This window comes from Crocuta crocuta, unplaced genomic scaffold (assembly GCF_008692635.1).
Source record: "Crocuta crocuta isolate KB4526 unplaced genomic scaffold, BGI_CrCroc_1.0 scaffold3, whole genome shotgun sequence".
NCBI lineage: Eukaryota > Metazoa > Chordata > Mammalia > Carnivora > Hyaenidae > Crocuta > Crocuta crocuta.
In genome coordinates this window covers 3,702,615-3,716,620 of record NW_027529934.1, presented here as the reverse complement: position 1 = coordinate 3,716,620, position 14,006 = coordinate 3,702,615, and the positions used below count along the sequence as shown (strand labels likewise).

General features: G+C 47.1%; 1 long non-coding RNA gene across 1 annotated transcript in view; it reads right to left on the bottom strand.

Annotated features, from left to right (window-relative positions):
* Positions 1 to 13,875: 13,875 nt before the first annotated feature.
* Positions 13,876 to 14,006, bottom strand: part of LOC144230787 (uncharacterized) — a 35,719-nt gene continuing 35,588 nt past the window's right edge. Inside the window, exon 3 of the long non-coding RNA XR_013334868.1 lies at positions 13,876 to 13,939. This is a non-coding gene — a long non-coding RNA (uncharacterized LOC144230787). The remainder of the gene's footprint in view (positions 13,940 to 14,006) is intronic.

Here is a 14,006-nt window from a genome sequence, read left to right as displayed (position 1 = left end):
AAAGTTTGCCAATCCCTGCTCTAGGGTTTCAGTGTGGAATGTCAATACTAGCTAATGTTCTCTACTGTACTGGGCAAGGAACAAGAAAATCCTGCAGGACTGGGCAGCCCCATCCAGGAAGCAATTCCGTTCACAAACATTTCCTAACGCGAGAGAAAGGACCACAGGTCTTTTTCAGACCAAAAGTTTTCATCTTCTGTCTGTTGGGTTTCGATAGACCACCACCCTAGGGGACAGCTATTATGACTCTTTAAAACACATGTAAGAAATCAATCGTTCCATCACTGTGTCTATTTGTAAAAGCACAGATGACGCATGACAGCACAGTTATGGAAAAAAGCAAAGTAATTCTATGCATCGATATTAGGACCTAATTAGCCACTGAGCCCAGGCTGATAACAGCTTATCATACCTTTCAGCCCAAAGAAAGCTCAGGTGGAAGGGAGAGGGAGAAAAAAAAGAAGAGGGAATAAATAGCTAATTATGATAAACTGGTTTCCTTGGTAACTCTGTTTATAACCACAGTGATGTTGCCATATTTTTAATGATAAACACAAAGGTTTGATGGGAGATGATATAACGCATACTGTCTCGATGCTGATGCTACTCTAGCAAAGGTGAAGCCAGAGACAAACGTGAAATTTTGTGAGGCTAAGAAAATTAGAGAAGCCTTCTCTAACCCCACCCAAACATCTGTTGTTAGTTTATTCTCTGAGTACCAAAGAGCTCAAGAATATGGAAACAGATATTTGTGGTGTTCGATGAATCCTATGTGCCCATTCAACCCTCAGATTTTTAGTTACAGCTGGGGTGTCCCTTGGTCACCTCTCTGACCCAGACCTGTGGTTCGGGGAGAGACCTGCAGTGACTAATGCAGAGAAGAGGCGCCCCCTCCACAAAGCTGTCAGCCAGTGGACTCAACCCTGCGACCAAACCATCTCATGAGATTCATTCCCCACCTTCATCTTTCCGGGACGCCTGGCCCCTAACTGGTGAGAATAACACTTTGGCTGAAATATTTGGGTCCAGTGGCAAACACTGCAAGTTGAATCACTAAGCCAGGGGTTGGCAACTATGGCCCATGGGCCAAATCCAGCCCATTGCCTGTTTTAGTAAACACAGTCATCCTGAAACACCACCGCACACAAACACGCACTGAGGTATTGTCTGTAGCTGCTTTCAAGCCACAGGGTAGAGATGAGCAGGTGCGACAGAGATCATGTGGTCCACAAAACCTAAAATAGGTACTAGCTTACCCTTTGCTACATAAGTCTGTTGAGCCCCACACTGAACATTCATACTCTGAGCCACATATGCCTTTGCTTCCCTCTACTATAGAGGCCAGAAAGCAAAATACTGAACTTCAGCCTACTCCATGGCTAGGGGTGGAAGTGTGAAATTGTTCTGGCCAGTGAGATGTAGATAAAACTCCCTGAGAAGGTCTCCCCCCTCCAACATCCCTCCTTCCTCGCACAGAATGAGCAAAGCCCATAAAAGGGAGAATTTTGCCCTTCATAATCCTCACTTCTCCCCTCTCTGCCAAGGCCCCTCTGCCTGGAACACAGACGCAACACCTGGAGATGCAGCAGCCATCTTGTAACCATGAAGACAAAAGTCATCACTAACGATAGTAAAGCTGGAAGACAGAAGGAGCTGATCCTTGTTAACATCCTTGAGTAGGTGCCCAGCATTGGATTATGTTCTAAGTACCTCCAGACTCCTTGTTATCTGAGAAAAATTAACCTCTTCCTCATTTAGCCATGCTAGTACAGTTTTTAACTACTCACAACTGGACTGAATCCCAATTGATCAAAGGGATACAAAGAAAGTGTTTAGGAGCATCTGGCTGGCTCAGTCAGAAGAGCACGTGACCCTTGATCTCAGGGTCCTGAGTTCAAGACCCACATTGGCTTGCAGAGATTACTTAATAAATTTTAAAAAGCAGGTTTTTAGGTGGCAGAACCTAACAAGCTGGCAGGGTGGGGGTCAAGAGTAAGATGAGAAACAGATTAATTGGCCAACTGCGACTGCAGAGCTGTGCCTCTGAGAGACTAGAAGCCCAGGGAACGAGTTGTCAGTCCTGCGGGTGGGGCCACTGGTGGCCGTGGCCCCTGCTGTGACAACCTGGCTCTGAGGATGTCCTGAAGCCACTTGTATCCACCAGGACTTGAGCGCCCACGTGATCTCCCCACTCACAGACGACACGACCACCTACCCGTGGCAGAGGGGTGTAGCAAGCAAACATGAAGATTCCAGAGCCAGAATGCTTAGGATACATCACATCTAGCTGTTTGACTCTGGATAAAAGTTACCGTCTCTGTGCCTCAGCTTCTTCATCTGTAAAAGGTGGATAATAACTGTACTTAACCGAATAGAGTTTCTGTGAAGAGTGGGTGAGTGAAACCATTTAGAACAGTGTGCAGGGTCCGGTTGGTACAAAACAAGCCATAGCTATTGTGGATGGATATTTCTGCCCCATGATGTCTGGGGCCTCAGCTAGGAAGACCCAAAGGCTGGGGTAACTCAACAGCTGGAGGCTGGACCGGTCAGGAGCCTCACCCACTCCCGCATCTGGTGCCCGAGGCTAGAATGACTCCACCTCCTAGCAGACGAATGGCAGGGCCGTATCACGGAAGGGCGTGTGGGATGGGAGATTGCGTCGTGGCCGCCCTTGCTCACCATGGTCTGCCACAGCTGTTATTACTTTTCCAGCACAAAAAGCAGAAAGACTGACTGATGCATGATTTTGTTGGTGCTGGCATGCTGGCTACTTAAGATAAGCCTCTAATGTTGTTTAAGGCACTGTGGTCAAGTCTCTTTCTAGTGGTCAGATGAAAATCCTCCTATACCACACACTGAGCCTTTAATAGGAATTATAGAACCACTTCTTCCTCTGAAGTTTCTACAGACTTTGTACCCTTCCTCTGGTGTTTACCACACAGTAGCTGGCACTATTGTACCATGTTTTTAATCTCCCTACTATATCATCACTGCCAAAGGATGTGACCCATTCTACCTATCTTGGGGTCCAGACACAGTACTAGCAAAGTGTCTTGTTCTTACTTATAATTTGAAATATACATTTTAGAATGCAATTAGTATTGATCTTTTTATTAAGTATAGGGCTGTAAAGGTATTTTATCATACTTGTTGATCGTATCATTCGTGCCATTGCCTGGTCGCCTTTGGGACTTTAACTGGAGATAGTAACACACCACCTCAGTCACCACAGGGAGGAGAACTTGAAGGCTGCATTTATGTTACTCTCCTACTTGCAAAACCTACTATAGCATATTGTGGTCGCTTTAGGCTTTTCTGCTTAGCATTTTTTCTCATCACTCATCTTTGTGTGATGTGGGGAGACTTCCTCCCCTCCTGTACAGCCTGGTGGGGCTGTGAATCATGGAGAGCACCCAACCCTTAACCTTATCTGTTTAGAAGCCACGAAGAAGGGTGGACACGGGGTCCTGGCTGGCTCCACAGCCTCCTGCACGCAATCACCAGTCACAATCCATCCAAGCATTTTTCAAACTGGAGGTGAGGGCTGCTCTCTCCCTTGGATTGAAAGCTATAGGGCTGTGAACTCAGGACCATCGGTCACCATCTCCTGAGATGCACGAAGGAAGTCGGGTTGCAGCAAGAAAGGGACCAAGCCCCAGAGCAGCTGACGCAAGCAGACTTCACTGATGGTTGGCGATGGGGGAGGAGGGGGACAATGCTGAGCCACGGCCCTGTCATTCTGCCTGCTACGAGGGACATCCTTCCGTGCACGAGGGACACACTGCGTTCCCTCTGCAGTCAGGCTGGTTTGAATTGGGTTTCTGTCACCTGCAAGTGACAAAGCTCTGACTAATCAAAACTAAACCACTTCCATGCCAGGAAGTCTTTGAAAGCAGGGTTGAGGCTATTCATCCTGGGTGCTTTATGTCTTCTCTGCTTGAAGCCAGGGTGCTGAACCAACGGGCACCTTCAGGTCCCACTCTTAGGGGCACAGTCCTAGAAAAGGATGTTAAAGTCTCGACCGGACGCAGTGTGCCTGAGCCCATCTGAGCTGGAGATGTGAAGACATCAGGAAGCTCTAGAGTGATGTAGTCAAGAAAGAATGCAAAAGTTCTTTGAACCCTCCATGATATTCTTCCAAGTGCGGCATAAACCCCTGCCGCCATCTTCTAGTGAGCGTTAGAAAACTTCAGCAAACATCCAGGTGCCTGTCTCCATCCTCCCCTTTGCTGTGCACCTCCCCTTCCCCCCCACTGTGTACAAACCAACACATTCCAGTTCCCCAACTTGGTATCTCCCTGCCCCAGGCCTGGTACCTTGGCATGCATCATGCCAGAGGTGAAGACTATACATGAAAGGAGGGGGGGAGAGCTTTAAAATAATTTGCCATCTGTCAGTCACTTTGGTACAAGACTCAAACACACCCCCCGCCCCCCCCACACACACACACTGCAGAGGGCAATCCAGCACCATGCACAACAAAGCCTCTCCTGTCACAGACATGTCCCTGAAAGCTATTTTTTTTTTTCCAGTAAGAGTACTAGCAGCAGCAGAGGAAATGCCCTCTTTCTCTGGGAGCTGTGCCTTTGTGTAAGTTGGGCACGTGTGTCTGTGCGTGGCTGAGCAGTAACAGAACACACGCGAATATTAGTCACCACCGCAGAGCAGCTCCCCGGTACGCCCAGTGCCGCGCCACGTGCTCACCAGCAGCCCCAGGGGGCCCCGGAGGAGGGGGATGTGGGCACACCGGGGGCGGCCAGGTTGTTTCTGGCCCCCGATCAAGCCCTGGCCTGGCTTGCCCTTCTCCCTAACTTGCTCTTACCCACAGATGGAGCCAACCTCGACGGGGCCCTCCCGAATGCTGGCGGAGTAATGCAAAGCCAGCCCAGCAGACGTAAGGGAAGGGCGCTTTCTTTGGCCCCCGCAAGTTCAGCAGGCCAGACCAGAGGTGGCCCTCCTGGGGGGACCACACGGTGGGACAAGAAGCCAGAGGCCTGGCCCAGCCCGCGGCTGACTGGGTGCGTCCCCTGGGGGGCTGCAGGGGTGCGTTCACCCACAGATTACAAACTGGACCAGATCAGATCTAAGATGCTTTCCACTTGCGGCATTCTGAGATTCTGGGAGCCACAGCCCCGACTCCCAAGTTGCTAGTTATTCGGGTGTCCTCCTCCTCCTCCTTTCCCCCCACTTCCCGGTGTATTTGGGGGCCTAGAAGCCAGTGGGACTGGACACTGGGCTGAGAGCCCCTAAGAAACCTGGCAGGAAGGAGGCCTAGTAGGGGTGAAGCGCTCAGGAACCAGCAAGGAAAGGCGTTTATCTCCGACAAGGGCTCCAGGTGGGCTCAGGGGCTCAGCTTTGGGGCAGTGGCCTCCTAAGAATCACCCGGGAAGCTTATTTAACTATGTGTACTCTGGGGCACCTGGGTGGTTCGGTCTGTTAAATGTCCAACCCTTGATTTCAGCTCAGGTCACAGTCTCATGGTTTGTGAGGTCGAGCTCGCGCTGGGCTCTGTACTGACAGTGTGGAGCCTACTTGCGATTCTCTCTCTCTCCCCACCCACTCGATCCCTCCCCACTGCACTCTCCCTCTCAAGAAATAAATAAACATTAAGTGTGTGTGTGTGTGTTTGTGTGTGTGTGTGTGTGTGTGTGTGTGTGTGTAGCTCACCGGATCTGAGACCAAGAAATCTTCATTTCAGGCAGTTCCTCCAGGTGCTCTCCAAGTAGGTGTTCCACAGATGAAAGACTGAGAAGCTCCGGAGGGAGGCGCTGGTCCTGCCCTCTGCTTTCTGCCCGTCCCTGTCCTGGTGCCCACAACAGCCCTAGGCACCACAGGCAGAGTGACCAATAACCACAGGCAAAGAAAACAGCCAAGGCCCCACGCCCAGGTCCAGGAATCGGGACGGCGCAGGTCACAGATGGGCGCACGGAACCGCCCCACTCCTAAAGGCCGGGGCGAGAACGCCCGCCCTGGGTGGGCTCCGAGTCAGTATCCGGGGAGCTCCTGAACACACGCCAGCCCAGGCTGAGTCCTGCCGTCGTGCAGCAGGAGAGGAGAGCAGATGTGATCGTGGTGTCATCTGAGGGAAGGTTTTACCTGGATCACTGAAGGGGACGAGTGACCTTTGGAAGCTCCTTTTGACCCTGAAGACCTGTGATGCTAAATGAGCTGGCCTATGTTAATAAAACAGGAAAATAAAAACAGCCAGAGTATCCACAGGGGCCTATGATAACCCAGAACACCTTGCCTGCCCCTTTTATACTCTTACTGCTGATTAATCGGTAGTGGCCTGGCCCCTCCTGGGACTACAAGCTCTCTGAGCTCAGGGAATGTGCCCGCGGTAGCTCTCAGCCCAGCTCCTGGCCTGGCGGCTAGGTTATAATAAAAGCCGATCTGTACAGAGCGCTGGGTGTCCACACGGTGCTACATGTTTTACTCCAATTATCTCCCTGAATTCTCATAACAGCCTTCTAAGACAGGCACCAGGGATAATGCCTATCTTACCAACTGGGAAACTGAGGCAGAAGACAGTTAACATGTCCAGAGTCACACAGCTAGCAAGCGGCAGAGCCAGGAACGGACCCAGGCAGCTCAGGCCCTCTGCTCTTAAACCCGAAGCCACGCTAGCACTTAGTAGGTGCTCAATAAAATACCTGTTGGATTGCAAACATCTCTGAAGTGTTTCCATGGAGTTGAACTGAGAGTCATACAGACTATCACCCAATATTTAAAAACAAAAAAAGTGGAGCCAAGTACAAAATAAGCTGATATCCGGTGTTTGCTGCAAGAGACGAGCTTAATTAGAGTTTAGGTAATTAAAGCTTTCATGGCTTCTAAAAAAATACAATACACTCATTTATGCAAATCTACTCCAGAGCATGATTTTTGGAAAGTGCTGTGTAACTTGCTTCTCACAGAAAATTGACTTCTGAGTCACCCCGAGAAAGGACAATCTCAGGTTGTGGGTTCTCCCACCAGGTGGCCCATGCCTGTGGGAGCCCACAGGACCCTGTTTACAGCCAGTGTTTCCAGGGGCCACCCCAGCACCCATACTGTGCCTCGAGAGCTGGTTCTGAAAGGGAAGCCACCTGTCCATCCCACCCAGCGCTCTCCACCAGCCCCCTCGGCCACAGCTTCCTGGTTTCCTTTTCCCTACAAGTTTGTGCCATTCATTTCGGCCCAAAGTGACTCATCAGAATTGAAATATCTGTTAGGGAAGGAAGAGCCGGGTGATCTTCCCAGGCCGGGTCAGGTGAACGGCGGTGGAGTTTCGACGAGTTCATGCACATGAAAGGATCCTAATTGGTAAGCCCCACGTGAGTGCAGAGGGCTGTGGCTATCATCACCTCCCAGCACGCAAACAACGAGGGTGGCCGAGAGCCGCACGTTTACCGAGCAGTCATGGCACCAGGTAAAGCTGAGAGCTGCACATCCATGACCGCCTTTGATCCCTCCCACAAGCAATTAAGGTAGGTCCTATTAGCTTTGATTCTACAGACAAAGAACTGAGGCGCAGAGCAGTTCATCAATGGGCCCAAGGGAGGAATGGAAACACTAGCGGAGGGTGTCTTCACCAACGTGCTGGACTGAACCCTTAGATCGCTCGCAGGACAGACATACCAGGACTTGGTGGGAGATCTGTTAGCACAACAGAGGCCGGATTCTGGCTCTGAGGGATCCCTGAGCAGCAGCTACGAAGAGGTCTTCTTAGATGGTCTTCCACAGCTTTGCTCCTGCCGTTCCCAGCATGCCTTGCCATCTCCTTTCCCCATGGCTCTCAGGACGAGATCCAGAAGCAACAGCACTACCCTCTGAATTTCCGTAATATTTCTCACTGCCCCTTTCTCGTGGTGGACTTAACTTTCTACGTGTTCCCGAACATCGCTTGCTTTCTACAGGATGAAAAGCTAATATGTATGCCTGACTCATGACAGGAAGAGCTCAGCACTGAGAGATGCTAATAATTCCACTGGGCTGAAAGAAACGTTAAGGCCGGCCTCCTGGGTAGAAAGAATCATTTCCCTCGTCCGTAAAATGAGGAGAATACTAGTACCTATGTCAGGGGATTGGTGTTTAGGGCGAGGGGAGTACCTGGCATATTAAGTGAGATATAAGTGTATTTTTACAAGTATGAACGGAGGCGCACTGTGGGAGGGGCACACGGCAGTGCCCGTTTATTCAGCAGAAACTCAGGATCTACTAACACTGAGTCTGTGCCAAGCATTGTTCAAAACACCAGGGGCGACAAACAAAGATCTTTATCCCAGTGAACTTACACGTGAGCAGCAGAGACAGATAACAGACAAAACAAATAAGTAAATTCTACAGGATGACAGAGGCCATTCTGTACTTTAGTAGCCCCCGCAGTGTGGTAAGTGCCTGAGGGCAGCCCTCTCATTTCACACTCTGCTCTTTTTCTTCCCTTCATTTTTTTCCAAAAACGATCACAACGAGTCCAGTTAACATCCATCACTACAAATAGCTACAACTTTTTTCCTTGTGATGAGAACTTTTAAGATCTACTCTCTAAGCAATTTTTACATAAACAAGATTAGAGTCACCATGCGCATATCACATCCCCAGGGCTTATTTGGTTTATGACTGGAAGTTTGTCCCTTTTGACCGCCCTTCACCCATTTCACCCTTCAAATTACTCTTCTTTCCCCTGGGACGGTCACTCTGGGGTCCTGAACCTGAAGGGTGCATAATAAATATAAACTTATTGACTGACTTTAAAATAAATAGCATAAGCCCTAATAGTACATACTTTGCACACCTTGTCAGTGCCATTGGTATTGATCTTATATGGAAGTCCAGAGGTCCAGAATGACATCTGCCTATGCCCATTTGAGGACTGGGGCCAGCCTAAGGTTAGCTTATTGTTGCTGCTGTTATCTTAGTTTCTTTAATAACCCAGCGGGTTTTCTGTCACTGACAGTGACACCAAAGAATGGAGGTGAGGATGAGCACTAAGTGAGGTGTCATGCAATAGAGACTACTATTAATATTAATCACAGGGAGACCTGATAGCCACACCCAACTGGACCAAACTCAGATCAACAGTCATGCAGAAGCCTCCTCACATCTGAGTAGCTTTAAAGAGCCTATGGTTGCAAGATGATGACTTTCCTTTGGTTTCTGAGATTATGTCATCTGATTTCTTTAGAAAAAAGACCTTCCCTCCCTCGCTTGCCATAACATTTTTGTCCCCTCCCTCCCCAGAGCTCTGGCCTCCCACCAGCGCCCCCCTCTGGCAATATAGAACATTCAGAGAGCACAGGATCTCAAAGTGAACATATGTAATTTGTCTTCATTTGCATATTTCAATTAATAATTTGTACTTTCTGCCTTCTCTNCCCACATCCATCAGTCCTCAGTTTTTGTCAGCATTCAAGAGTCTCTCATGGTTTGCCTCTCTCCCTTTCCCCCACCATTTCCCCCCTTCTTCTCCCCCTTGTTCCTCAGTTAAGTTCCTTCTAATCTATATTATTTTATTTTTAAAATAGTTTTCTTGTGGGGCACCTGGGAGGCTCAGTCAGTTGGGCGTCCGACTCCAGCTCAGGTCATGATCTCACAGTCTGTGGGTTTGAGCCCCGCATCGGGCTCTGTGCTGACAGCTCAGAGCCTGGAGCCTGCTTCAGTTTCTGTATCTCTCTCTCTCTGCCCCTCTCTCTTGCTCTCTCTCAAAAATAAACATTTAAAAAATTAAAAATAGTTTACTTGAGGTGCTTCGGCAGCTCAGTTGGTTGAGCGTCCGACTCTTGGCTTCAGCTCAGGTCATGATCTTGTGGTTTGTAAGATCAAGTCCCATGTTGGACTCTGGACTCACAGAGCAGAGCCTGCTTGGGATTCTCTCTCCCTCTCCCTCTTTCTCTCTCTCTGTCCCTCCTGCTCACATGCTCACAGCCCTTCTCTATCTCTCTCCAAATAAATAAATAAACATTAAAATAATAACAATAAAATAGTTTTCTTATCTCAGAATACAGAAGGGAATGTTGAAGAAAACCTAAATTCATTTGCACCATTTCTATACACACATTCTATGATGTGCCTCCTTCCACCCATTATTCATTACACTGAAAATTCTTCTTGCACCTGCAGTAAAAAGAAAGGAAGGATGGAAAGAAAGGGGGAAAAGAAAGAAGAAAGAAAGGAAGGCAGGCAGGCAGGCAGGAAGGCAGGCAGGAAGGAAGGAAGGAAGGAAGGAAGGAAGGAAGGAAGGAAGGGAAAGAAATAAGGAAAGAGAGAGAAAATAAAGACAGGGAGAGAAAACAAAGAAAGGGAGAAAGGGGGAGGCAGGGAAGGAGCAAGGGAGGAATTATTACTAAGAAAATAATCAGAGATGCCCCGAAAGTTTGAGCAGAAAACATTTCATTGCAGTGCTCATGATGAAAATAAATATGTAATTAATTTATTAAATATAATCTAAAAATAAAATCTAAAGTATATAGGAGTAGTCAATTTTGTAGACCCACCAATGGCTATATTATACAGCCATGAGAATGTTTCAGAAACTATTTAATGACAAAGAAAAATACCAAATAGGATACAAAACATGTACCAAACAGGAAACAACATTTTATATATTTTATATATATATATATATACACACATATATATAAGTATATACCAATGTTATTATATGTATGCTTGTGCATAGAAAAAAGACAGAAAGGAAGTATAACAAAATGTTAAACACTGTTACCTCTGGGTGGCAGGGTAATACATAATTCTACTTTCATTTTGCCTTGAATATCTTCCAAATTTTCTATAATGAATACATATTATTTTTACAGTCTGAAAATCAAGGTGTTTTTAAAACCCATTCCAACTCTTTAATTAATTCAGCTGCCCTTTCCTGGACCTTCTCCAGCTCCATTATGTCATTCTTAAGAAGCAATAGCCAATATGGTACAGGGTTTTCCAGGTGTCTACTTTTAGGAAATGTGATTTCTAACTCTCAGAGGCAGTACGCGCTCTCTCTCTCTCTCTCTCTCTCTCTCTCTCCCCCCTCCCTCCTTCCCTCCCTCTCTCTCTCTCTCTCTCTCACACACACACACACACACACACACACACACACACAGCCACATCTGCCCCAGAAGCATCCATCCTATTTACGAGGACCCTTACCTGCTCTTTTGCTGATAAAAGAGAATGCTCTATTTGTACCTAGATCAAAATATCACAATACCATCTAGCTGCACATGCATATGATGAAAAGAAACAACAAGGTCAGTTCTGATTGCAAAGCTCTCAGACTGTCTGATTTGCTTTCTATCCACATGTGATCTTAGAGATGTAGGGCTTTAATTAGGGAAAGGGAGAGAGGGTGTGGGGAGGGGGACAAGGAGAGAGAGAGAGAGCGGAAGGGAGGGAGGGAGAGAGAGAGAGAGAGAGAAGGAAACCAAACAAAGGAGAAAAACTTTCTGAGTCCTAATGTCATCCCCAAGCTTACTGCAAGGGAACAGACTTCAGAATCAAGGTTTTAGCCAGGCAGAATGAAGTAACGTGCCATCTCATAATTTTTCTGGGGCTCTAAATCCACATCTTGCAAGTCGCCCAGTTCCCAAATTCCTAGAACCTACGAGAGCGCTAAGACCACTCAGAGGTCAGGCAGCAGTTGGGTGAGGATTTGGGGAAGGGCAGGGTAGAGAGTCACAGCCTTCAACATGAAAACAGTCCAACAATCAACATAAATGTTTCTATTTCCCATGATGAGAGTCTCTGTCTCCGGGAACAGAAATGTGCAGAATGCCACGTTTTATCACAGGCTCACGGTCTTGTCCAGCTCAACCATCACTGCCAGGTCCAGTAGCACAGCTGACTCTAAACAACTTTACTCTAAAGGAATGGAGGCCTGTTTTTCCATTTTATTTTTTTTTAATTTTTTAATGTTTTTACTTATTTTTGAGAGAGAGATAGAGACAGCATGAGCAGGGGAGGGTCAGAGAGAGAGGGTGACACAGAATCCAAAGACAGGCTCCAGGCTCTTAGCTGGCGGTCAGCACAGAGCCCCCGACGCAGGGCTCAAACCCACGAACCGTGAGATCATGACCTGAGCTGAAGTTGGACGCTTAACCAACTGAGCCACCCAGGCGCCCCTCCAATTTTATTTTTGAAATACTGAAATACAATACTGTTTTGTTTCCCTGTGGTCTGTGCTTTCGTGTTTGGAAGGTTTTTAGTTTTACAAAGTTGTGTTCAAATACGAAATGACTGCATCACCTGAAGGGCCCCCCTCCTGTCTTCAGGACCTATTTCCCAATCTGTGATCCTCCCCAGGATCTGATGAAACTTTGCATTTGACTTCAGGCTGTCTGTTCTACCTGATGCAATGGCAGCAATCCAGCAAAGTGTCCAGGAGCCCAGAGATGCTTGGGTGGGAAAAGCAGGCCATAGAAGCATCTCAACACGCAAGAGCCATGTAGCCTAAATCTGTGCTCCCACTCTTGCTGCCCTGGGTCACCCAGCTGGTCATGGGTGACCCTCCTATAGGTCAAAGGCACAGGGTAAGGGCAGAGGGCTAGGGGGCAAAGAAGGGAAGAAAATAGCCAGAAGACTTGCATTTGGTTAATAAAAATGTTCAAATAATAATAAATTTAATACTTTGCCTTTTCTAAACCAATGGAAAAAGTGTTAGAGAAGAGGAAAGGGCAGAACGGTACAGTTGCCAAAGAAAGCCAAAGAAATATTAAATCCTGATTTGAAAAAGAGAACCCCAGAAATGAACACCAGTGTGGGGTGGTGTTAAGTCTAGGCTTTCTTGCAGCTCTTCGACAAATTCAGTCGCCCATTCACTCATTCATTCAATTCAAGGAGCACTTATGAAACACCAACTGTGTGCCAGACACTGCGCTAAGTGCTTTAAAGACATTCTCTCACTCCCTCCTCTCACAAGCCTGCCTGAGGGGGTTTCTTGTTACTGGAGAGGAAAGAGAAGCAAGCTTCCGCTTTTCCATTCTACTCACAACTATGGCGCAGCTCAGACAAGTGATAGCTGGTTCTTGCCACATCAGGAATACTTCCTTTGTGTGTGTGTGCTTTTGTTTGTTTTGTTTTTTGTTTTATTATTTTTTTAAACTTAACATCCAAGTTAGTTAGCACAGGGTGCAACAATGATTTCAGGAATAGATTCCTTAGGGCCCCTCACTCATTTAGTCCATCCCTTCCCACAACCCCTCCAGCAACGCTCTGTTTGTTCTCTATATTTAAGAGTCTCTTATATTTTGTCCCCCTCCCTCTTTCTATATTACTTTTACTTCCCTTCCCTTATGTTCATCTGTTTTGTATCTTAAAGTCCTCATATGACTGAAATCATATGATATTTGTCTTTCTCTGACTAATTTCACTTAGCATGATACCCTCTAGTTTCCATCCACGTAGTTGCAAATGGCAAGATTTCATTCTTTTTGATTGCCAAGTAATACTCGTGTGTGTGTGTGTGTGTGTGTATACCACATCTTCATTATCCATTCATCTGTCGATGGACATTTGGGCTCTTTCCATACTTTGGTTATTGTTGGTAGTGCTGCTACAAACATTGGGGTGCATGTGCCCCCTTGAAACAGCACACCTGTATCGCTTGGATAAGTACCTAGTAGTGCAATTGCTGGGTTGTAGGGCAGTTCTATTTTTAACTTTTGGAGGAAACTCCATACCGTTTTCTGCTGCGAGCTACAGAAATACTAACTCCAATTGCCTTAAACCATATGGGTATTTATTATTTCTCACAGAACATCCGAAGCCCTGTGTTCTTTACAGTTCTTTTCTGCCATCCGTGGTGTTGACATCATCCTCAGGATGACAGAAAAAACAACTTCCATTCCAGATAGTTTTTCTTTCAAGAGCAAGGACAACTTCTGAGGAAGCACCTTGGGAAAGTGTCTCTGCATGTGTCCCAGGCGGGAATGAGGTCACCCGTGCTTTCCAAAACCAGTCCCTGGCAAAAGGAACAAAAATAAACATGCAGATAATGAAGAAGAGGAAGAGTTAGACAGAAGGTATTT